Source organism: Lissotriton helveticus, chromosome 4_1, assembly GCF_964261635.1.
Source record: "Lissotriton helveticus chromosome 4_1, aLisHel1.1, whole genome shotgun sequence".
In the NCBI taxonomy this organism is placed as follows: domain Eukaryota; kingdom Metazoa; phylum Chordata; class Amphibia; order Caudata; family Salamandridae; genus Lissotriton; species Lissotriton helveticus.
Genome location: NC_136063.1, coordinates 2099574705 through 2099599193, shown reverse-complemented (window position 1 = coordinate 2099599193; position 24489 = coordinate 2099574705). Strand labels below are relative to the sequence as shown.

The 24489-nt window shown below is 44.5% G+C and overlaps 1 protein-coding gene across 4 annotated transcripts in view; it reads left to right on the top strand.

The window, feature by feature from the left end:
• Positions 1-24489, top strand: part of SMARCA1 (SNF2 related chromatin remodeling ATPase 1) — a 2556005-nt gene that overhangs the window by 675821 nt on the left and 1855695 nt on the right. The gene's annotated exons all lie outside the window — the stretch shown is intronic.

Sequence of the window (24489 nt, the reverse complement as noted above, 5' to 3'; positions counted from 1 at the left end):
AGAAGACCTACTTTAGGTGATGGAAACATTGGTCTCCAGTATCTTACTTATCGTCTTGAATACTTCCCTCCAAAATTTCTCCAGTACAGGACAGCTCCAGGCCATGTGGAGAAACGTAGCATTGGGAACTTTGCATCTCCAGCCATTTGCATCAGGGCGGAGTCCCATGCGCTTGAGCTGCGAGGGGGTTCTATATATGCGATGCAGGTATTTAAAATCTATGAGGCGCAGTTTGTAGTTGGGCGGAAGCATCTCTAGCTGCCCGCAGCAGACCTGCCATTGGTCATCTCGAATAGGATCCTCCAGCTCTGCATTCCAGCCCTCCAAAGCCTTTGGCTGTGTAACCGGGAATGTACGTTGCATGGAGTTGTAAAGCCTGGGAATACGTTTATTAGGATAAGGGATGGTAAGCATTGATTCTAGGGCTGGGAGAGGGCCTGGGGGGACGGAAATGTGTCATGTAGTTGGCGACATGTACCTCTGATACTGTAATATACAAAAAAAAACATTGAATCTGGAATGCCCACCAGGCTCCACTGTAGGAGGGCTTATAAATTTATCATTCAGGTATAAGTCAACGAATGTGTCCCTGCCCAAGTTGTGCGCGCGTGTAGAGTTTCCCCTGTCCTCTAATATTGGCAGCTGTGGATTTTGGGCAAGTGAAATAGACGGTACATATAGTATCGATTGTCCCATGCGGTTGCGGAGCCTGTCCCAAACACAGCGTAGTGTGTCCGCTGTGTTTAAGGTAGTGTGGTGTCATCTATAGGGTTGATATAAAGCTACCGTTAGTGGTATTGGGGCTTCGCTGTCAGCTTCAGCTGCCAAGTGAGGTTGAAAGGGCTGGGAAAGATCCAATGGTGTAGGAATTGCAACTGAGGGCAGAATGCATACAGGGCTAAGTCTAGTGCACCCAACTGCCTTGATCCAATGGGAGGGTTAACACCTCACACGATATACGTGGCTGTTTCGCAGCCCAAACCAGTGATATCATTAATGGTTTAAGTGTTTTCAAGAAAGATTGGGTTAGGGGTAACGGCAAGTTGACGAATAAATATAAAACTTTAGGCAACGCTATCATCTTGGCAATTGCAATGCGACCAGCCAATGAAATAGGGAGTTATGACCAGATGACCATCTTCGCCTCTAACAACAAAATTGTGCGGCCAAAGTTCATGTCCCAGAGATCTTGCATACTGACACTCAGCCAAATTCCTAGATATCAGACTGGCCCGACGCCCTCTGGATAGGATAGTCTGGCTCAAAGGGGATCATTGTGTGTGAAATGGGAGTAAGGTAGGTTTGGCCCAGTTGATATGCACAACTGAGAGACCTCCAAACTTTGTGAGTTCACGAAGGACGAGATTTAAGTTTTCTAACTGGTCTCGTAGTTATAGTGTGATGTCATCTACATAGAGAGATATAATGAAGTCTCTGGCCGAGACATCAAGTCCGCATGCTTTATGATGTTGTCTAATCTTATAGCAATGGCAAACGGAAGGGGCAACAAAGGGCACACCTGTCTGGTGCCTCGTACGATGCCGAATGGAGCCGATATCAACCCATTTACTTACAGCTGTGTGGTCGGTTTGGAGTACAACAGCCAAATTTGTCTAATGTACCGGGGGCTTAATCCTAGTCTGGACAGGATTGTAAAGAGATACGGCCATTTTAGCCTTGGTGGCTGGGATCTGGGGGTCAAGTTGGTGCAGTGCAGAGAAATAAGTCCTCAAATTATGCACCATAGGTCGCCCCGGAATAAACCCGGATTGATTAGGCCGAGCTATAAGCGGTAGCAGAGATTGCAGTTTATTAGCAAGAAGTTTTGCATACATTTTACACACATCTATTCGGGGATTTGCCAGGCTTGAGTAATGTTAAAATGGAATGTATGACTAAATAACGACTTCCTAAACTACGAATTTCTGAACCACGAAAGCTGAACAACTAGCTATGCTAAAACACTACTGTATTTTACAACGACTTCCTAAACCACGAAATAAAAAACACTTCGTGACTGGCCGTTAGATGGCACTATTGTAATTACAATACTTTTTCAAAATATTTTTACATTGCTCATTATCCATTTTATTTTTAATTTATTCAGTTTATATTTTAATTTATTGTTATATTTTCTAAAACCTTACAAACTATAAATGATTGTTCATTTTTTGAAATTGATATTATGCTTAAAAATGTAAATGTTTAGAAAAGGCAACAATAACAATATCGATTAAGCATATTTTTGATAATTTCATATTTCATTTTTAATTTCTTTTTTTTTAAATGTTGACTCTGATTTAATTATTTTATAAAACAATGAAATAAATAATAATTAAATCAATTCGATCTAAAATTTAAATCACCTACCTGACAACATCGATGGGGAGGAGGAGAGACTCGTTGTGTTGTGTTCCCCCAACTTATTACCATGTTGGCATTATGAAGGCTGGCTGCTTCCCAAACTTCCTCTGAGCCCGTCAGCCTGATATCTTTATTCAAGTGTCTTGTTGGGGGTGGGGGACGTGCATAGCCTAATTCAAGAAGAATTCAGCGCTATCTCGTCAAAATCTGAGGCATGGAGAATCACGCACCATAGTGTGCCCTGAACAAACAACAGAGCGTGCCAGCTGGGCACACAACACGTACCCAGGAACCAATTTAACTATTTACTTAATATTTTGAGGAGGCGTCTCACTGTGATCTAGCCCCTGAGAAACCATTGTGACCAATAGGAAACAGGATTAATTGTGCACATTGATGGCTCTATCACTCCTCAATGCTGATTGGATATAGCCCGAGCAAAGATTATCTAAGGACTCTTGATACATTTCCATGAGGTGGGGTGCTTGGAGCATGGCATAGCTCTTATAGAAGGATGTTGTCAGTCCGTCGAGATCCGGGGCCTTGTCAGTAGGGAGACTATTTATCACTTGCACTATGTCTTCCACAGTGAAGGGCTCGTGGAGATAGTCTCTATGTGTGTTACTAAGCCAGAGTAGCTCCAGTGAGTCTAGGTATGCAGTGAGTTCGCTGTCTATGTGGGGTGTCGTGGAGGTGTATAGTCAGGCGTAAAAGTCTGTGAAGTGGTCATGGATCTCCTTTGGACCTCTAAGTGGTTCACCAGTGTTGTCCAAGATCTCCGTTATATAGGGAGAGCTGCGCAAGGGGTTTAACAATGTTTGCTAACATTTTGCCTGGCCGGTCACCTTCCCCGTACCTCCTAGCTGTGACATATTTCCCCATAAATTTTAATTCCCTCTTTGCCTCCTCCTTGAACTCGGATAGGCGCTAAAATATTGGAGTTCCACGTCTCTGATTTCAGTTTCCAGTTTCTGTATTGTCCAACACATGGCCTTTAGCACTCCTGCTTGCCGGGCTATACATTTCCCCCTGATGACGACCTTGAGGGCCTCCCAGAGTGTTGAGGGGAAAGATACTGAACCTTCGTTCTGAGAGAAATATTCAACAATGTCCCCTCTGATTTCTTACCAAAATGCTACATCCAGCGGAGCATGAGGAGGAAGCCTCCACATAAATTTGCGTTTAACTGACGTAGGGAATGTTAACCTTAGTGTGCACGGAGCATGGTCAGACAAGGTTCACGGGGGTGAAGGGCGCGTGCGGAACCCACTCTATCCATTTCATCACACAAGATAGCATTGAAATCTCCCCCCCACATGACAGTATCACATCCTAGAGCAACAACCTTAGCCCAAATGTCATAAAAGAAATCTGGGTTGTCTACATTTGCCCCATAGATTGGAAGCATGGTTAACTTCCTTCCACCCAGAAACCCCTGTAGTATAATAAATCTTCCCTCAGTATCTATATGTGAGTGTGGCATTGTCCAATCCACCCCACTGCATATTAAAATTGCCACGTCTCTCGCATAGTTTGAGTAAGTAGAGGAGTAGTATTTCCCCACCGTTTGTGTTTGAATTTACACAAATCAGCGGAGCTTAAGTGTGTTTCCTGTTGGAAACATATGTCGACCTGTTGTCTTGTGAGGTATGCATGGACGAGTCTTGCCTTTCTTTAATTGTTTAAACCCTGAACATTCCAGGTCAGGCAATTGTAAGCCGACATCTTAGTTGAATAGTAGTCAAGTATATAACATCCATGAGTGTTGCAATGTAGTGTTTAGGAATACGCCGTATTTTTCATTAGGACTGAGTCTCAACTTAAGCACCTCACATAATGTGAAGTGCGCCTAATGTCTGTGTTGTAGTGTGAGCTAGTCAAATTCACCATGTGTTGCTGCTTGCATGCTTTCAAGTTAACTTACAATAACCCCTTAACACCCCATCCACCCACCTCCCGCACCAACCCCCAATTAGGTCAAGCAGTTGAACCCACCCTCCCCCAGCAACTAGAACAATTTAAACAGTCCCAAGGGAGATCTCCCCGGGGGCCATGGGGTCGCCGGCGAACAACCCAACCTTGAGGAAGGGTGGCCAAACCATAAGTTAGTGGCTAAAGGGTACGTCTCCCTCAAATTTCCTAGACTGAAGCTAACAGTTCGGTGAGGTCTACTCCAGGACTATCCTACCTATCCCGTTACCTTGTTGGAAATTGCGTATTTATTCTCAGCGACAACAGCAGCGCAGCTGATGCGACCATAGGTGTCAGTCATTGACACTCAAGGTAGCATCCGATGTATTACGACTGGTTGAAGAAAGAGTACTTTGTTTCGACTTGACAGTGTGTCTAATTTTTATTTTTTTTATTTTAGGAGTTTTATATAGCTCTAGCTGGACCCGAGGGTATCAAAGCGCTTCACATCAAGCAAAAATATGTGCAAATAGGCAGTACAGAGTATAGTAAAACATGGGGATCGAGCCGGGCATAGGACGAACAAAGGCGCACTCGAGCAGATGGGCTTGGAGGGTGCAGGTCAAACAAGAAGGGCCTCCAAAAAGTTTCTTTGTTCACACAGGACCAGTGTCCAAAAAGTTTTCTTGAACTGAGTCAGTTTCACCGGTCAAAAAATTAAAGTTGGATTGAAATGTAAGTGCCGATTTCGCATCAGTGAAGTTATGTGGCATTGCATCATGTGTGACCTTCAGTTTTGCTAGGTAGGAGAGTGCATAGGCAGTGCTGGATTTCTGAAGAAGGTGTTTAGCTGGCCCAAATTCACGTCTGGCTGCCTGCACCAGTTAGTCATATTATTTTTAAAATACAAGACAGGTAGAAGGAAGTGAGAGAGAAGAGTGAGAGAGGAGAAAAGAAAAGAAAGAGAGAGGTAAGAGGAATTAAAAGAAGAAAGTCAGGAAATTATTAGTGTAGAGATGATTGTACAGAGAGGAAAGTAGTTAACCATAGTAAATCAGATAAACATTTATTTTTTATTTTTTTTTAAATTCTTTTTATTAACATAGCTCATCGTACCATGCAATGACAGATAGTATCCAAAAAGCATGTCAGGGAATATCATTGTGGTGAACAAATTAAGACACATGATGGCACAAGTGGGATACCCAATTATTGTAGTTACTCCCCCGACCCTCCCTCCAACCCTCTGTATTTCAACCAAGGCCCCCAAACTTTCCTCCATTTCTTAATACAGCCCCTACTTCTGTATATAGACTCTTCGGCCCTTTGGCACCAATCAAGGTCTCACCTCCACTGTTCCCATTACGGAGGTGTCTGTGATCACCACCAATTGGCAATGTTCTTTTTCGCTACCCCCGCTGCCAATGCTAGCCAGATCTCCACATACCTCTCCCAGTCAGTGTCGCCTTTAATCATTAGCAACAGACACTTTGGCTCCATCGGAATTGTGTTGCCCAATACAGCAGACATAGTGTCTGTGACCCTGGTCCAGAAGGGACCGATCTCAAGACACTCCCATAATATGTGGTAAAAGTAGCCCTCCCCTTGACAACCCCTCATGCAGATTGCCGACTGACTCCTGCCCCAAGTGTAGAGGTGTGTGCGAGGATAGTATATGCGGTGTAGGATCTTTAACTGCACCAACCTGTACCTTGAGCTGATTGCTATTTTACGCAGACTCTGTATGGCGTCTTGCAAGTCGTCGTCGTCGTCCAGGGTACCAATGTCCCGGGCCCATGCCGCCCAAAGCACCACCAAAGGGTCGGGCATATTGTTTATGAGCTTGCGGTAGATGGTGCATGTTGGCTTTTCTAGTATGGGGTCCAGGAGCAGTCTGTCTTCCATGGGGTAGTATTCCAGGAGTGATGCGTCACTGCGTTAGTGTGAGCGTATGGTATGTATGAGACGAATGTAGTTGTTTTGTTGTGAGTCGTGAAGGTCATATTCCTTCTTAAGATATGCAAAGGATCGGGAGACAGTCCCTTTCCAAACGTCATGTAAATATTCAATGCCAATTAGCTTCCACTCCCTGAAACCGGTTAAGTGTGTCACCTCACTCAACTGATCTCCGGGCCATAGAGGGGTTCTGCCGGTCAGCGTGTCCGTCCACCCCAAGAACTTGTTTGCCTCTCTTCAACATTGAACAACCACCCTGTGTGTGCAGGCCACTCCTTTCGCGTTCTCCGGGCATAGAGAAGGGGCTCAGAGTTTCCCCCGGGCATGATCATCCTATCAACTCTATAAGCAGGTTCAGATCCGTCCGTGTATACCCAATCGTTGACTACCTGGAGCTGCGAGGCCCAATAATACAGTTTGACGTCTGGAAGCGCCAGTCCACCATCGTATACCCCTCTGGTAAGCTTGTGTAGCGCTATCCTCGGGTTCCCACCATCCCACTGCAGCGTCCGTAACACTTGTGATATTCGTGTAAATACACCCGGAGGGACAGGATACGGTGTATTCTGTAGGATGTATAAGAGCCGCGGCAGCGCGAGCATGTTAAATACTGCTGCACGGCCCATGAGGGAGAGACGCAGTGAACGCCAGTGACTCACGTTAGCCCCAAGGCAAGCTAGTTGGAGCTCGAGGTTCCTAGCAAAGACTTCCTTCTTGTCTCTCATGACATAAATCCCCAAGTACTTGAAACCGTTCATCGCTACGGAAGTGGAACACCTAGTGGGAATCCGAGGGGGAGGGCCTGACAGTAGGAAGATCACTGACTTGGTCCAATTAATTGTGTAGCCAGAGTAGCTGCCGAATAACTCAAAGAGGTGTAGTATCTGCGCTATCGAATGGTACTGTTGTATAGCGTTTTAGGACCCTAGTGTAATTTTCCCGATTCATGCCCTTATATAGGTATAAAATATGGTATCCTTATATAGGCATAGAAATCATAACCATATTAAGACATAGCTCAAGTAGTCCTAATACGGCTTGGCTACTTCCACTAGTTCCGAAAATCTACAACGATTTCTTGGAAAAACCCGCCTTCAGCAATCAGGGACTTCCCCCTGCATGAATATTAGTTTATCCAAGAACTCATGGAGTTTTCAGAGAATTAAGTCTCTAATGACGTTATTATGTCCAATCTTACGTCAAACTCGGCACCTTCAAGGTATAAATATGCCCACACTTGTCCAAACAAACACACGGTGGTTTGGAGCAGTTCGACTATCTACTTGCCCGACGCGCCATTCTGCAGCACGTGCCGAAGGAAGCCGACCCTCCAGCTGATGCACAGAGAGACGCTGTACTTTCTCCTGCCGAGAAATCCAGCTCCAGTGTTTCCAGGCTACCCTTGCGGGTTGCTGGGAAATCGAGTCCTGAGAGAGAGATACCAGACCTCCTACATTCTAAAACTAAGGTACGGAGCTGATTAGCCCATAAGAGAATTCTTGAATTAGATTCTTGGCAAAGAATACTAAAACTAAGCTACACCTTACTTACTTCTTCCCTTGTACTAGACCTAGGTTAGGTACACCAGGGTAGGCGTATTTTAGAAGCACCAGTTGAGTACTTTTAGTCATAATTCATCACTGTATGTATTTTATGCATTTTAGGTATTTTTTTGGCTTAGAAACCATATCATGCTTTTACAGTATTATTTTATAATACTCTTTGTACTGTACGCTTTGTACTTTACCACAAGTATTACGATTGCAGCAGTTCATTTCTTCTGCTTGAGAAAGAAGACTGTTCAATAAATACCTTTTATTGAAAACGCCAGTCTCTCTATTTCTCTGCACCTCTGGTGAAACGAAGCATGCACGATTGACTGAGTGAAATAACTATCTATTGTTTCCGCGACTCTAGAGATATATATTTCTTATTCTTGGGGAACAAAGTTGTCATGTTTTAAGCGGTTGTCAGAAACTAATCCGTTCTTGTTCATTCGAGAAAATTTCTAGTGACCTCTGAGCTAGCTGGCACACACACAATGAAGTTTAGTATATTCGGTAGAGACCTAGTCGACTTCAGTCCTACGTCTAAATTACAGGATACACTATTCCAATGCGCAGAGCCTATTGGGAATATAGGAACTACACTACAGTACGGTCTTGCCATATATAACACAATATTGTCGGTATATAAGGAAATACTCTCTTCCCACTCGTCGGTGAGGGCCAAGCCCCAAAACAACCTGTCTCTCCTGGTTCAATTAGCCAATGGCTCCAGAGACAGGGCAAAAAGGAGGGGGTACAGGGGGCATCCATGTCTGGTGCCCCTCCTAAGAGGGAAGACCTTGGACATTGGCCCCATTGACCCTCACACGAGCCGTAGGTTGCTCATATAGAAGGCGCACCCAACTACAGTAGATCGGGCCAAAGCCCAGTTTCTGCTTTACCATAAACAGATAGGGCCATTCAATGCTATTGAATGCCATTGAGGCATCTAATGTCACCAGTGCCGTCTGTGTGCTCCCCACATCCTCCGTCATGTAGAGTACTCCATACAGGCGCCGCAAATTGTGGCTGGTGCTCCTACAAGGCATAAATCCTGATTGGTCAACATGCACCAAGTCAGGAATAACGGTCACCAATCTATCCGCTAGAGCCTTGGCCAGGAGCTTGGCCTCAACATTAATAAGTGAGATGGGGTGGTACGAGGAGCATTGGTCTGCCGGCATCTGAGATTTAATTTTTGGAGACAGTTTTAAAGATGAAACTGTAGAAATTCTATGTTCATTGCAAATAAAATTCCACCATGTTAGCATACATATTTTAGATTTGTCTTACCAGCAAGAAAGAATGACTTTAAAAGCAAGAGCAATAAAAAGGTCAAGCAATTTAAACTTCCACCAGGTGTCATGGAAATTATCAGACATGGATCCAAGAAAAACAGTATGAATCGACAATGGAGTACAAAAAAGAAATAACTTGGAACATTTAGTCCAAATGGATTCCCAAAACTTGAAAACATTAGGGCAATCGTATAACAAATTAATTATTGTACCATCAACGGAAAGACATGACCAGCAAAGAGGAAAAGAAGAAGGGTTGATTTTATGTATAAATATGGGTGTCCGAACTGCCCTATTATTTAGGAAAAATAACAATTGAGTGATATTAGCAGCTTTAGAGGTAGTAATACTTTATGCCATAATTTGTTCAATTTTGTAATTGAAAGAGACATAGAAAGGTCTAGTTCCCACGCTAAATCAATTGATGATTTTGTTCTTTCAGAAAAAGGAGTAGATAGAAGTTTATATATAAGAGAGGCTTTGGGGTTAGAATCAAGAGAAAAATTATACAAAGGAGTCAAGGGAGTGATTGGAGTAATGTTGGGAGGGAAATTCTTGGTTGTTAAAAATGATTCAAGTTCCAGTGATAATTGGGAGTATTGGGCCAGACATTGAGATGGTAAACCATAAGAATCTTGTAATGCAGTGAAAGGTAAGACAGAGTTATGAGAAACAAGTTGGTGAACATATATGATATTCTTCTCCTTCCAGTGTTTGAAGTAGAAAGATTTATAGTGAGATAAATGTATTTTACCAAATAGAGGAGGCAAGGAAAGCTTGGTAAAAATTAGAGCCATCCGTGAAAAGTGAATGTATTAGGTTTTGGGAGTATTTTAAAATAGGATGTTTGGAGATAAAAGCGCAATTGGACATAAAACAAGTGTCATAAAAAGAGATTTCATGTAATAAAGAGTGTTCAAAGTTAATCCAGCGAGTCATTGGTTCGTCATGTTATTGTCTGTTTAATGCGTAAAAATGTCGCATTAAAAAAGAAGTGTGATATAATTTAAAATTAGGAAATCGTACAGCCCCTTCATTTTTTTATTTCATTAGATAGAGCAATATGGGCAGGTTGTTTGTTCCAAAGAAATTTAGTGCAAAGGAGGGTGATTTGATTGAAATATCAATTGAGGATTTTAAAGGGTAGCATAGAAAGTAAGAATAGAATGAGTGGTACAATCGTCATTTTGATAGTGTGTAGTCTCCCCCCAGAAAAGATAGAGAGGGGACCAGGAAGAAAATAGGTTTTGAATTTTGGTTTTTAAAGTATTGAAGTTGTTAGAGAGAGAGTTTGAGGAATGGTAGAGGAAAACCAAATGCCTAACCTCCAGATGCATCAAAGTTATGTTTTGCGAGTTCTTAATGGCGAACTTTAAGGATTCGCTATTAAAGACTCGCAAAACGGGATGCATGTAGGAATCGCAATATTATTTGCGATTTCTACTGATTCCTTATTTGCGATTCGCTAATTGCGAATCGCAAATAAGGAATGGCTTTCCCATTCATTCCTATGGGCCTGAAGGCCCATAGGAATGAATGGAGAGTCATTCCTTATTTGCGATTAGCAATTAGCGAATCGCAAATGTGCCGCAATTTCAAGGGTGCCAGGATGTCCAAAGGACACCCTGTTGCACCCCATAAATGGTAATGTTCACTGGTGTTGTGCACACACATGTCCCAAGGACCTGTGTTTGTGTAACATACAACTTAGAAAAAAGCACTAAAGTGCATATTTCTAAGTTTTTACTATTTACCACGTAGTTTGACTTTGCGGTAAATAGCGGCCCCAGATTGCGAATTCGCAATCTTGGAATGGTTCATACATTGCATTTAAGGGATCGCAAATTGTGATTCCTTAAATGCAATCGCAATTTGAGAACTCGCAATTATTTGCAAATTCTTAAATTGCGAGTGCATGAACCCTTGATGCATCTCAAATGCCATTTTTGCGGGCGCAAACGGCCGAATTTTGCGATTCGCACCGTTTGCGCTCGCGAAAATGCTTGATGCATCTACCTATAAGTATTTAATTTTAGACAGACACCATTCAAAATTGGTATCAGAAAACATAAATTGGTAACATAAGGAATGTAAGGGTAAAATCTCAGTTTTGGATAAATTCAGTTTATAGCCAGATATTTTAAAATATAAGTCAATTTTCTGTCGAAATGGAGACCCAGTTATCGAAGGATTACAGTGAATGCGTTCAAGAAAAGGTTTGAGACATAAAAGGGGGAGGAAGGGGACAGCCTTGCCTAGTACCTCTATGCACATTTAAATAAGGGGATAAATAACCATTAACAGAAACACATGCACGGAGTTCTGAATACAATAGTTTGATAAATTAGATACATTTAGAGCCAAAACCAAACCAATGAAGAGTTTTGAACATACATTGACAAATTATGCTGTCAAAAGCTTTTTCAGCGTCAAGCGATAATGCGGCTATGGGATCAGGGTATCATTTTGCCATTGTAAGGATATTAGAGAACATTCTAGCATTGTCTGTGCTAAGTCTTACCTTAACGAACCCAGATGGATCAGGTTTTTACCAATAAGGGTATAACATCTAATCTAGGTGCAAGAATTTTAGCAAAGATTTTACAGTCTTAGTTGATTAATGAGATTGGGCTATAGTTTTGACAAAGGGAATGAGCTTTATCAGGTTTGGGGATGATTACAATGAGAGCATCAACAAAGGAACCTTCCATATTAGAGTGTAATAAAAGGAAAAGGAAATCGTTCATCTAAGTGTATAGCAAAGATAGATGAAAAGGAAGAGATAAGGTCAATAGACAAACCATTCGGGCCAGGAGCCTTAGCTTTATTAAGAGATTTAATTACATCCAAAACCTCCTGAAGAGTTATATATTTAAGAGGGCCATAGCATCTGGTATAGATTGAGAGGGAGGGAGACCATCAAAAAACATTTGAGTATTGTTTTCAGTAGGGTGAGTGTCTTCCATGTATAATTAATGATAATAGGACTGAAAAGCATTAACAATGTCTGAGTCAGAGTGTAGTAAAGTGTTAATATAGGTATTGCGAATAGGTCCAATGGTTTTCCTCTTTGATTTTATTTTTAGATAGGTGGCCAGCATTCTACCCGATTTGTTCTGATCTCCATGATATTTAGATTTTATTTTCAGTAGAATGTTACAGGCATCAGTTGTAGCTAATTTGTTTAAATCAGATTTTGCCTTGATGAGATCTCTAAGGTGATCAGGGGATGTGGAAGTGTAGTAAGTATGTTCAAGAGTTTTAATATGTGATAGAGTTGAAAGGTATTGGGATTTTAATCGCTTTTTTCCTGGCAGTCTATGCAATGGTGAAGGCTCTAAAAGAGGCTTTAAATGCATCCCAGTTATTGTGAACAGAGGTATCACTTGGTTTGTTAATTTAAAAATAGTCTTTTATAAAAGAGGTGTTGTATAGCGTTTTAGGACCCTAGTGTAACTTTCCCGATTCATGCCCTTATATAGGTATAAAATACCGTATCCTTATATAGGCATAGAAATCATAACCATATAAAAACATAGCTCAAATAGTCCTAATACGGCTTGGCTGCTTCCACTAGTTCTGAAAATCTACAACGATTTCTTTGAAAAACCCGCCTTCAGCAGTCATGGACTTCCCCCTGCATGAATATTAAGTTATCCAAGAAATCATAGAGTTTTCAGAGAATTAAGTCTCTGATGGCGTTATTATGTCCAATCTTACGTCAAACTCGGCACCTTCAAGGTATAAATATGCCCACACTTGTCCAAACAAACACACGGTGGTTTGGAGCAGTTCACTATCCACTTGCCCGACGCGCCCTGCTGCAGCAAGTGCCGAAGGAAGCCGACCCTCCAGCTGACGCACCGAGAGACGCTGTACTTTCTCCTGCCGAGAAATCCAGCGGGTTGCTGGGAAATCGAGTCCTGAGAGAGATACAAGACCTCCTACATTCTAAAACCAAGGTACGGAGCTGATTAGACCCAAAGAGAATTCTTGGAATAGATTCTTGGCAACTAATACTAAAACTAGGCTACACCTCACCTTCCCTTCTACTAGACCTAGGTTAGGTACACCGGGGTAGGCATATTTTAGAAGCACCAGTTGAGTACTTTTAGTCATTATTTATCACTGTATGTATTTTATGCATTTTAGTTATCTTATGGCTTAGAAACCATATTATGCTTTTACAGTACTATTTTATAATACTCTTTGTATTATATGCTCTGTACTTTACAGCGAGTATTAGGATTGCAGCAGTTCATTTCCTATGCTCGAGAAAGAAGACTGTTCAATAAATACCCTTTTATTGAAAACGCCCGTCTCTTTTTCTCTGCACCTCTGGTGAAACGAAGCATGCACGATTGACTGAGTGAAATAACTATCTATTGTTTCCGCGACTCTAGAGGTATATTTCTTATTCTTGGGAAACAAATTTGTCATGTTTTAAGCGGTTGTCAGAAACTAATCCCTTCTTGTTCATTTGAGAACGTTTCTAGTGACCTCTGAGGTATCTGGTGCACACACAATTAAGTTTAGTATATTCGGTAGAGACCTAGTTGACTTCAGTCCTACGTCTAAACAACAGGATACACTATTCCAATGCGCAGAGCCTATTGGGAATATAGGAACTACACTACAGAGGTAGCAACTGAGATATAAGTTTGGTCAGATAGTGAGGAACTATTACATTTCCATCTAGTATGTTTGGATATAGCAAGGGATAAATCAAAGGAGACTGAAACAGGGGCACGATCAGAAATGAAAATGGAGCCAATCTCAAAAGTTTGGAGTGTGGGAAGTGTGGGTTTTGAGATCAAAATATATTTTGTGTATGACAGTGTGGAGGACATTTGAAAAGTATGTAAATTCCTGTTTTTCAGGATTACTAGTTTACCAGGCATCATAGAGTGGACGAGAGGAAGTAGCAGCTTAAAATGTTTTGTTGATTTACCTGGTTTAAATTTACAATCAGATTTTCTGTCTGAAAAGGGGTCCATCCAATTGTTGAAATCACCAGCGACAATAATATTGGGGTTAGTGATTGAGGATATGTTTAATTTACTAGTATGCCAAAAGTCTGAATCAAATTTAACTGGTCCATAAATATTGAAGAAGTTGACCTGCTTATTATGTACTGTAGCATTATGAATTACCCATCGTCCACTCACATCATTTTCAGTAGATATAATTAGCAAATTGTAAATATTTATGACAGAGGATGGCGACACCACTCTTACGGTTGGCAGCAGGAGAGAAGACACCCTGACTTACCCATTGACGTTTGAGGAATTCAACATCATTACAATGGGTTTCTTGTAAAAAAGCATTTTGACAGTTAAGTTTCAATATATGAGAAAGTACCTTTTGTCACTTGAAAGGATGACCCAGAGCACGAACATTCCACAATACAAAGTTAAACATGTTGATGTTTAAGAGACAGTGGTACTGGTACAATTTTGACGAACTGTAGGGATAACAATGGGAACAGAAAGATACAGATCATCAAAAGGTGGGTAACATGATGAAATTAACAAGAACGTAAAGAGGTAAAACAAGTGTGCACTCTTATAAATAGAAGGATTGGAGATATAACCGCATAAACCTATGTTAAAAGAGCAAAGAGTAAAAAGCCATAACAGGAGGAAATAAAGATTATAAGATAAATAGACCGCATAAACCTATGTTAAAAGAGCAAAGAGTAAAAAGCCATAACAGGCGATGAGGAGTAATAACAATTTAATAATCCAAGAGTATTAATCATTTGTGTCCAGAAGTAGTCAAATGGTGTGAATAAAATACGACTTTATCAGATGCAATTGGGATTGTCAATATAAGTACAGCAACTCTTAGGAGAAGTTCTTATATTGCTGCCTTAGAGTATAGAAGAAATGTATGTTTTGTGGCATTTATAGTGTATGCGTTATGGCATTTATAGTGTATTAGCCACGTTGTAATGTGCTGCTGCTGCTGCATCATAACCATGGCCACTGGAATTATGGGGCGGGGTTGACTAATAGCATTTTTTTTTTTACTTTCAGCCATGCTGCACACCAGACGGTCTGCTGTACAACATGGCTTAAAAAACATTGACAACGCCATTAAATCTTGCACAGGTGAGATCTATTGACTTTGCCAATGCTTGTTATTCTATGCCCAAGGATAGACACTTAGTCCAAGAGTAGGTTGTCAGTGGGCAAAAAAACGTATCTTGGTATATGGTTGGTAGCACTTTTAAGATGCTATTTTCTTTTTTTGTGGTTAACTTTGATATCTGTTCTATGTCCTGGCAGGCAGACAAAAGTTTTATCTGCCTTGGTTAATTGATTTTAAATTTTATTTTAAGGTTATGTTTTGTATTACATGTGTTATTGTATTGTGAACTTTGGTTGAGTCTTCAATGGGTGGACTTATGTCAAAATCTGAGAAACCATTCTATTGAGGAGGATTTCCGCCTCCATTTGGCAGTGTCACACATGACACACTGCTAGCTCATGAGTTAAATAAATGTTTGTGGCTTCAAGAATGACATAAAATTACTGCAAATGATACAAAATTGAAATTTCCTGATAGTGGTATGTTCGATAAAAAGAAACTTTAGTATCTGTAAGCGTGTCATGTTTGAGGAAAGTCAGTACTCGTATAATGGGGAGATAGGAAAATTAGAAAGGGGGACTCCCTCAATACCTCAGAATCTGAATACTATGTAACCTAAGGGAGGGATCCGACTAAAGACCCACTGTGAGGGGGATGGTTCAGTTTTTTTAAAAAGGATTCTCACCCATATATTTCTGTGTGGCATGTTTCATCAAAGAGTCCTCACCCCTTGTGATGATGGGACACAAGTTTGGCTCTACCGCTCTATTAGGGGAAGCTGTTTGATATATACTCTGGGTTCGGAACTGGAAACTGCTAAAATGCCCTTAGGTGTCTAACTGTGTTGTTTTATTTGTTGTACTACTGAGGCACCCATAGCAAGGTAAACGATACAAAGGCAGGGCCGAACAGGGTGTCACAATGATCCCTTTGTCAGCTGGTTAACATGTTTCAACTGTTTCTCTCTGAAAGAATTACTTTATTTGATCAGAGACTGAAAAAATTTGACCAGGTACAGAGATGAATGGACATAGGTTTCTGACAAATCTGAAAAGTCGAAAAAGAATACATCGTAAAGAGATGGGAGTGTAAGTGAATCTGAATGTGAAATGATTTTTGAAAACATTCTGTGGAGAGAAGTGCCTGTAGGAGCATGTGTGCATATACGCTTTATACAGCAAAACTTTTGGCTGTCTGCAAATATTTTTCAAAACTTAAAGAGGTGTAGAATGGTAGGGCCGAATTCGACCAAGAACCCTTCAGTATTTGCCCGGCGTTAGCCGCCTCTCATACCATTCGAGATTACCAAACAAAGAGGCAGGCGCTGGAGACAGAAGGCAGGAAACAGGAGTTTATTCAGACGGAGCAGAACACGTCAAATCAGACAACAGGGTATCTTCTCGAGGTGCTCTCAACGCATCCTTGAGGCCTGGCCTCTTATACACAGGTTTATTGCTTTATTACATGAAACACATTCTTGTTAATACTTTGATGTACGGAAAGGCATCCTCGGAATCTCCGCTCCAAACCCGTTCCCACACATATTTACAGTAAAAGTCCCCACCCCGATCTCAGTAGGTGATGACTATCGCGCAGCTGGATATCCCGCCGGCTCCCGGAATGTGTGCGGCTGATCGGATCTCATGGGGTGGGGGCTTTTATCAGTCATAGATTCTTTGAAGAGGGACAGCTTCCTACTGTAGGGGGCAATAAACTGTATCCGCAGGGCTAGGTGATGGCCTGGGATCGGGCGGGACAATCGGGCACAGAGGAAGGGGGTTCATCAAAGGATGCGTGATCATTAAAGGGACGAGGGGAGGTGTTAGTCGGGTACGGGATGTGGCTCCGAGGCAGGGCCGCGCTGAAGGGGTGGTTTATGGCCCAAGCATGTGAGAACGTGGGCTGTCAGTGCGCGGGGGATGCTGGCGGGGTCAGTGGGGGAGAGAGAGAGACGCGCTGGCTATCGGCAGTGGGCAGAGAGGCCATGGCGTTCAAAATGGCTGCTACTTACGCGCACATTTGAGCTAAAAGGGGACAAGATGGCGCCGATAATGTTTACGTCGCAATCTAGATTTTAACAGTCCTCTCTTTTCAACATATCTAGCCAGCTTGTCAATTTATGTCTATCCCCATCATATTACGGATTTCTACATCATACAGCTTTCATGCGTTCAGCTTCAAAGTTCGGAGTCTTAGGGCAAACACAGTTAGCAAATAGTGAACACAGAGGTGGCAAGCATTGAATACCCAGGCAGAGTCCGCATATTACGACGATTGGTATCAGTACAATCATGAGCAACCTCCATTCCCAGTCCTTTACAGTACTCCAGAACCAACTCCCGAGCGACCATCCTTCTTGTTCCTGATGAACTTCTGAGGAGAGTCTGTGGAGGTGTTCGATGGCCTTGTAAACGGAGGGTGAATTGTCTGGTATGTAGGTACAACAGCTGGACCCGATGATACGACATGCTCCTCCACGGTCCGCCAGAACCACATCCAGAACAAGGCGGTTTTGAAGAGCCACCAGACGGACCGCCTGAAGCTCGGCTGTATTGTTTGTGAGGATACCAGCTGTAATGTTCATCGTTGTCTCGACTGCCTGGGATAAATGTCGGATGGCCCGACTGTTTGCCATCGGACCCCAAAGTGGAACAAGTCCTTTCATTGCATCCAAGAATTGTGCTCCAGTGGAGTCGGCCCGCTCGATGTCCTTTGCTCGTCTCTGTCGGTGATGGTTTGCTGGAGCCACATAGGTTGGAGGAAGGATGAAGGCTATGTAGCAGGTACCTCCCCAGCCCTTTGGGAGCCAGGTGTAGGCTTTTGTACCACAGACGAAGTACATGTTTGGAGAGGTGACAAAAGAGGGTGGGTCGGTTGAGTACAAAGTTCTGGTGATGCGGCAAGTGCTGTGGCCCACCATTTGTGTCCCATGGCCTGTGATGCATAAGAGGCCCGAGACATTGACGACAGATAGGGCCACAGTCAGGGTGGCAGCTGTTCGTTTCCGGAGGTAGGAGAAGGTGGGTCTGGCTGGATTGTTGAATATTTGCATCTCCACCATTTCTTTAGCGGGGATGTCCATGTGAACAGAGGCATTGGAGGATAGAGGGCAAAAAGGAGCAGCAGCTCTCCCGGTTTTGTTCAGCCAGACTCCATGATAAAAGTGTGACATAGTTTCGCTGGAAGTGGTGTTGTCTCTGTAGCTCTCTTACAAGAGGATCAGCCATGAACAGAGAAAGGTGAAGGGATGAACTGGATGGAATGTCCGGTGGCATGTGGTATCAACCCACAGATCCAGCAATTTGTGGCATTTGCAGCAAGGTTGTGTTGGTGCAGCAACTGTACGAAGGAGTTGTTCCAGAACTCCTTACGCCTTTCTTGGATTTGAGGTGAAAGAGAGACCAGGTAGTGTTCTTTCATGGTGGTAGGCTGTGCAGTCGTTAGAAATGTCTTATGAGCCGGTGCGTTCTCTTCCACGATCCAGAAGGTAGTCATGAGGAGGAGGCAAAAGAGAAAAGTGATAAGAAGAGCAATAGTCTTTGAGCTGTTCAAACTGTCAGTTTTCGGGTTCCTGTAGCGGGTCTCCGGATGTCCGGTTGCTTCCATCATCTTCGTATCGGGCGCTTCCATCATCTTCAAGGTGCTCGGTAGTGGGCAGAACCACAGACTTCGTTTGGTTTCTCTCCTGGCAGCCTTTGTAGTGTTAGGCCGCCGCCCTGAGAATGATAACTTAGTCAGTGGTCTACTTAACCGAAGCTCCCTCCTTTCGTCGCAAGGTTATACCCTTCTCTGGATGGCACAGTGGGATCAGGGAATTTCGCCAATTCGAGTGTCTCTGTTTCAGGATAGCAGCTCAGGGATGGTCGGTCTTTGTTCAGGAGCTCTTCCTGGGTGCTCACGTCTTCGGTCGATGTCAGGGCCGGAGAGATTTTCTTGCAATGATGTGCATGCAGCCAATTTCGCTTCCCCTCCACTTGAAGAGCTGTTCGGGTGGTGATCAAGACTTGCCAGGGGCCCGTCCAGCGGGGTTCCAGACTCTTCTCCCGCTGGAAGTTCCGAATCAGGACGAAATCTCCAGGCTGGATGGTATGTCCGGGGCCCCTGGAAGCATCGGGGATGGCCTGCAGCACCTGATGATGAATAACAGACAGTGTTTTAGTTAGGTTATACAGGTAGTCAGACATTAGGACGTCCGGGACGTCGTGAATAGATGTCGGTTTGGGTGCGGACCAGATACTCATGGGCCGGCCGAAAACGACCTCGTAAGGGGTCAAGTGGTGTTTGGTGGGGGTGGAACGCATTGACAGTAATGCTAGGGGGAGAGCGTCTAACCATTTTAGTCCTGTGGTAGCCACTATTTTCGGCAGTTTTAGTTTCAATGTGGCATTGTGCCGCTCGACCAGTCCAGCAGATTGGGGGTGGAAAACTGCGTGGAATTTCTGTCGTACCCCCAGTCCTTTCAGGATGAGCTGGATAACCTCGGCTACAAAATGGGGGCCATTGTCACTCCATAAAATACGGCAAAGGCCGTAGCGAGGGAAGAACTCTTTCAGTAGTACTTTTGCAGTGGCAATAGCAGTGTTGTCACGCGTCGGGTAGGCTTCCACCCATTTGCTAAAAGCGCACACAACAACAAGTACATACTTCAGTCCTTGACATCTCTCTAACTGGATATAGTCCATCTGTAGGACTTCAAATGGATGGTTGGGGACCCCAAACCCTCCCCGGGGTACGACAGTTCCTTTCCCAGGGTTGTGTTGCAGGCAGACTAGACATTGTTGGACTAATCGTTTGGCTGAGTCTGTAATTCTATCGTTATGCCAAACTCGGGAGACAAGTTCGGCCATAGGGGCAGATCCTATGTGTGCAGGGGAATGGGCCATCGTCAGTATGGGGATCAGGTACGAGTTGGGTAGCAACCATTTGTTCGTGTCTTTTGTCCGCCAGCAGCCTTCATCATCCTTTAATCCCACCCGTGCCCATTCAGTCAATTCTTGTGGTGAGCTGGCCATTTGGATGTCCCTAATAGTTTCCCTAGCGTCCGTCCATTTTTCTGCTTGTGACCTAGTCACATACATGCGAGTCGTCGTCCTGTTCTCAGCTGTGGTTCGGGCAGTGATGTCGGCCAGTGCATTTCCCTGTCCAATGATGTCTGTCACCTTTTTGTGTGCTTGGCCTTTGATTACGGCAAGTTGTTTGGGGAGGAGAACCGCTTCAGTCAGAGCGGAGACTAGATCTCCGTGCAGGATGGGCGTGCCATGAGATGTCAGAAATCTCCTCTCCTTCCATAAGAGCCCAAAATGATGAACCACCCCGAAGGCATACTGGCTGTCCGTGTAAATGTTTGCTGTCGTCCCCTTTGCTAGGATACATGCTCGTGTGAGGGCAATCAGTTCTGCCGCCTGGGCGGATCGTTGCGTGATGCGGGCGGTTTCAACTACAGTTCGGGCTGTGGTAACTGCATAGGCAGCTGAGGTGGTGCTGTCGGGGAGTTTAATGCAAGAGCCGTCTACCCATAGCTCTCCGTCAGGGTTTGGGAAGGCAGTGTCTCGGAGGTCAACTCTACTCCTAGTCTGTTCGTCCGTGAGGGTCACACAGTCATGTATTGGGGGCACATCGGGATCGTTTTCAGGCAGAGGCAGCAAGGTGGCTGGGTTCAGTGTGGTGCATCGTTTCAGCATGATGTGAGGTGCGAGCAGTGTCAGTTCGTACCCAGTCAGTCGTGCGCTGGTCAGGGGTTGTGTCTTGGTCTGGTTTAGGAGGGTGTCAGCAGCATGGGGCACTAGTACAGTGAGGGAATTCGAGAGTACGATCCCCTCACTTTGTCGGATAGAGACAGCAGCAGCGGCTACTGCTCGAAGACAGGCAGGCAAAGCTCTTGCTACAGGGTCAAGAGTGGCAGAGAAATAGGCACATGGTCGTTGTTTGGGGCCAATGGACTGAGTCAGGACAGACAAAGCGCATCCCTCCCTTTCGTGAGTGTAGAGAGAGAAGGGCTTTGTATAATCAGGGGTTCCTAGGACGGGCGCTGAACAAAGGGCGTCTCGTAGTTCCTTGAAGGAGGATTGACATTCAGGGGTCCAAGGGAGCGGGAAGGGGACATCTTTAGCCAGTAGGGAAAGTAGCGGTTTCACAATGAGGCTGAAATTTGGCAGCCATTGTCGGCAGAAGGAGGTGAGGCCTACCAAAGAGCGGACTTGCTTCGGGGTTTTAGGGATAGGGGTCTCTAGAATAGCCTGTATTCGATCCGGTGTGAGCTTTCTCCCGTCTTTGGACAAGAGGTGGCCTAGGTAAGTGACTTGAGGTTGGCAGAATTGCAACTTCTTCTTGGAGACCTTGTGGCCATTTTCCGCGAGGAAGTGCAGGAGTTGGATGGTGGCCGTGACTGCAAGTGGAGTGGTGTCGGCCGCCAAAAGGATATCATCGACGTACTGTATCAACACCACTCCATCCGGCAATTGGACTGCATCCAGCTGTCTCTTGAGGGCCTGGCTGTAGATGCTTGGACTTTCAGTGTAGCCCTGGGGTGCTCTGCAAAATCTGTATGAGCGGGATTTTAAAGTGAAGCCGAAAAGGTAGCGGCTGTCCGAGTGAATGGGGATGGAGAAGAATGCGTTCTTGAGGTCGATTACCGTGAAGGTGGTGGCAGTGGAAGGAATCAGGGTCAGAATGGTGGTGATGTCTGAGACTACAGGGTACTGGGGTACAACCACTTTGTTGACTTCTCGTAGGTCGATGATGAAGCGGTACGCTTTTTCATCTCCCTCACCCTGCTTCTTCACAATGGGTAGGATAGGGCTGTTGCAAACATTGCTAACTACTTCTTCTACCACTCCTGCATCTACCAGGGACTGGATGATTTTCACCAACGCCTTCTCGCCTTCGGGCGATATCCGATACTGCGGGAGTTTGGGGAGTACTGCGTCCTGTCGAACAGTTATGTGTACAGGGTCTATCATCATGCGTCTACGTCCGAGTCAGTCTTTGCCCATAGGTACAGAGGTAGGGTGTCGAGTAAGGACAAGTCAGTGTCAGTGATAGAAAACATGCGTTGTGTGCGACAAGATCTGAGCAGTGTTGGGTTGTCGGACAGAATGACACGAACTCCGTCTTGTGAACACCTAATAGTAGCTCGAAAATGTTTCAATAAGTCAAGTCCCATAATGGCGTCGGGGGTGTTGGAGGAGAGCAAAAACGTCGTGTCAGTGGTGTTATTGTCCAAGTTAAAAGAGATCGGTGTGGACAAGGGATTAGTGGAGGGCGTTCCATCAAAACCTATTGATGTCACATGTGAGCCAGACAAGGGTGCCCTGGGAATCAATCGTTTAGACAACGCACTACGTGTTGCACCAGTATCTACCAGAAATGGAGACTTCGTACCTAGGACCTTAGCGGTGACATAAGGGCCTTGCTGGTCAACATAGAGCTCGACTGGATCCCTTCCTTGCCCTTGGCAGTCCTATGCAAAGTCGTGGGCATTGTCGCAGTCAGACTGTTGGCACTGATTCTGTCGGGGACGGTCAAACGTGTTCGGTCTACCAGGTCTGTCATTGTTGGTGTCGCTTGTGTGCCCTCGTCCCTGTCCTCTATTTCTCGGCCCGCCCGCTACGTCTCTCGTGTCTTTATTTCTGAGTGCTACTTGCAGAATTGGACATTGAGATTTCCAATGGCCGAATCCTTTGCAAAACGCACACTGGTTCTCATCGAGGTCTGTTCGTGGAGCGCCGGGTGCGGGTGTGCGGTCTCTAGGGAGTGGATTTCTAGGAGCATTCGACTGGTAGTTCCCTCTATACTGTTCCCTTCCTATAGTCACCCCTTGCAACTGAGCAATCATTACCCTCTCTTTCAAGTCCTTTTTCTTTTTCTCAGTCGCTTGATCGTTCTCGTTCTTTTGTCGCTCATAGTATTGAGCCATCTGAAGGATAGCTGCGGGCTTGGAGGCCGCCCAACTACTCTCGCTAGTCTGTAGTTTCTGCAAGACTTCTGGTGTCAGGCCTTTCACATAGTTCTGGACAAACAAGTGATGTTCGGTTGCAGTGGTCATGTCCTGGCCGCTGTAATCGGAGAACACCGTTTCAAACCGGGAGAAGTATTCTGATACGTCTTCCTGGGGTTTCTGGCGACAGGCCGTTACTACCGACCAGTCCACCTTCCTTTCTGGGACTAAGGTTTTTAATTTCTGCACGATCTTATCTGGTAGGTCTAGAATGGCTTTCATAGGTTTCTGTCCCGGCTCTCGCTGTTTGTCTACATCACCGAGTTGTATCCAGGTATGTCCGAACAGCTCAAGGTGGTTGACTTTCCGGATTTGCTTCCACACATCAGCTGGCAGACATAACCCGAAAAACAAATAGATATTCGCTAGGGTCATAATCGTTGAACCCAGAGCGGTGGCTAATTCTGTATAGAAGGCTGTGGGGTTCTTTCGCAGATCAGGCAAGGACTTTCGGAAAGTCAGGATGTCTTGCCGATCCCATGGTTGGTAAACCCAGTTGTAAACTACCCTCCCTCTCGCATCTTGGTGGTTAATATCGTCGTGTGTTCCCTGTCCTCGTGGGGGAACCCAATAGGGAGCGGCCTCCTTTATGGGCATCATAGTGTCAATTTTTTCTACTCTGGCTTCAGTCACTGCAGGAGTCGTGGTGTTGGTCTCTGGTTTCAGTTCCGTGAGGTGGCGGAAAACTTCAAGCGTACGCGTGAAGAGGTTCGCCACATCACACTTGTCTCCATCTCCGACATCAACTATCCTATACAGAGTCGTTAGGTTTTCAGGGCCTTTTCCTTGGTACCGGCCCTCGTAGGCATTAAGGGTGTGGTAACAAAGGCGTACGACAAAGTGTCGTCTGTGGCTATTGGCATATGTATTGTACATATCCGTTATATAATCCTCTCTTTCCTTTCGCACCACCAGTGTCTTTACAATCTTATCGATCCCAGCTCGTTCGTCCTTACTTAATCTATTCGATCTCGCGGGGTCTTTCCTCCCCGCTTCGGGATCACCTGAAGTTGCTGCTTGTGCTGCGCTGAGTGCAAGGGATTCGGTCGGCGCAGAGGCCGTGAGGACCGAGGCTCCGGCACTATTCTCGCCTGTCATTGGGGGTTGCGGGTGCTGTGCTAAGGGTTGGTAAGGGGCATATGGAGGGGGCATGTAGATGATCGGGGGACCTAGTAGTAAATTATCGTTCGTTCGCTGTTTCCAAGGTAGCTCGGGGTAAAGTGTAGAGGGTGTCCTGACGGGACACTGGCCCGATGATTCGGAATCTTGTTTTAGCTTGGTTTCCTCTCTTTCTTTTATTTCTTCCTTTAATTTGTTAGCGGCC